Below are 1,894 nucleotides of genomic sequence, written 5' to 3' on the forward strand. Positions count from 1 at the left end.
AAGTTCAGTATAGGTCTGTAAGAGCTATCTTATTAAATATGTTATTTAGGTCTTCTATATATTTATTTATTGTCTATTGATTTATCTTGTACTGTGAGTGGAAATCTCCTATTATTAGTATGTTTCCTTTTCTCTTTGCATCTCCTATGGTTTTGCTTAATAAAACTAGCTTCGACCTTATTTAGTGCTTTGATGCTCAGAGATATTTGATCTTTTTTGTGAATTTTAAAACAGTATTTATATGGACCTTGGTTATCTTTAATGAATTTTGGCTTGAATTCTATTTATTTGAGACATCAGAATCTGAAAACTTGCTTTCTTATTATTTATATTTTCCTAGTATATTTTTGCTCATTTCATTTAAACCTCTGAACCGCTTTGTTTTACATGTGTCCCTTGAATACAGCATAAAGTTAGATCTTGCTCTGTGAATATAATTGAGATTTATTTCTTTTAATAGGTGAGTTAAGTCCACTTATTGATGGGTTTTTGTGTTTGGTCTTAACTTTTTCAAATTATTTTCTATGTACTGTACTGTTTTCCATGTTTCTTTACGTGATGTGTTTTTTTCCTTTAATTTTATTTTCCTTTTGATATTTAGGAAGGTTTTACTTTTCTAGTAGTTACTTTTGCACTGTTATCTTTTTGAAAGGCCTCCATTCCTCTGTTTTATTATTTACTCTTCACTATCTGGTTTGGGAGTTTTTAATGTTATCCTTTGATACCCACCAACTGCCTACTCAACAATCAGTGAACTCACTCTGCTTTCCTCACTGATGAGTGGGCATGTGAGTTGTTTCTAGTTTTTGGCAATTATGAATAAAGCTGCTATAAACGACAAAAAAGGGATCTCCAGGTAAAGATGGTGAGGCACATTTATAGCTTTTCGCTGACTGCATTCAGCCTGTATCTAAAACTTGTCCAGATTGAATATGCTTTGTCTGCTGTAGCTGGAGGAGCCGCTTCACTGGGAATTATAGATGCAAATGGTGTGGTATCAGCAACTGAGAAGAAACAGAACTCCATTCTGTAAGATGAGTGAAGTGTGCACAAAGTGGACGTGATGACCAAGCATAGAGGTTTGGTGTACGGTGGCATAAGTCCAGATCTCAGAGTGCCGGTGCACAGAGCTGGAAAACTACTTCAGCAATCTATCTTGTTTACTGAGAAACCATTCTCACAACTCTGCTAGTACAGAGCTTAACTTCTGTGATGCAAGAATACACCCAGTCAGGTGGTGTGCCTCCACTTGGAGGTTTTTTTTTTTAACTATTTGTGGTTGGAATGAGGGATGACCATATTTATTTCAGTCAGATCCATCTGACCTTACTTTGCCTGGAAAGTCACATCAATGGGAAAGAACTATGTGAATGGGAAATCTTTCCTTGAGAAAAGACATAACCAAGATCTGGAACTTGAAGATGCCACTCATACAGTCAAATTAATCTTAAAGGAAAGTTTGGAAGGGCAAAGGACAGAAGATTACATAGAAGTTGGAATCTTCAGTGAAGCCAGGTTTACACGTCTTGCTCCAGCTGAAGTTAAGGATTACTTAGCTGCCCTAGCATAATAATAAAGTGACTGAAAAATCCAGAATTTCAGACAATCTATCTACTTAAACATATCTAAATTATACTTTGTCTTGTCAACTTTTTCATACTTATTTCTACATAGTTTAATGGACTGACATTTTTTAAATGACACATAAATCATAATAAATTGTTTAAAAAAAGTGCCCCACACCCTTTTATACCTCCATTCTTTCCTCAATGGGCTTCCCACTGATTAGAGAACACCTCTGCCATAGTGTGTGACTCCTACTTTTTGTTCAAAACTCAGCTCTGAAGGAAACTCATTTATGAAATTTTCCTGGAACTCCCCCCAGGCTGGGTTA

The 1,894-nt window shown here is 35.5% G+C and overlaps 1 pseudogene; it reads left to right on the forward strand.

The window, feature by feature from the left end:
• Positions 1–862: 862 nt before the first annotated feature.
• Positions 863–1,570, forward strand: LOC114897317 (annotated as a pseudogene).
• The last annotated feature ends 324 nt before the right edge of the window (positions 1,571–1,894 follow it).

This window comes from Monodon monoceros, unplaced genomic scaffold (genome assembly GCF_005190385.1).
Source record: "Monodon monoceros isolate NGI ecotype Baffin Bay Population unplaced genomic scaffold, NGI_Narwhal_1 Super_Scaffold_16, whole genome shotgun sequence".
In the NCBI taxonomy this organism is placed as follows: domain Eukaryota; kingdom Metazoa; phylum Chordata; class Mammalia; order Artiodactyla; family Monodontidae; genus Monodon; species Monodon monoceros.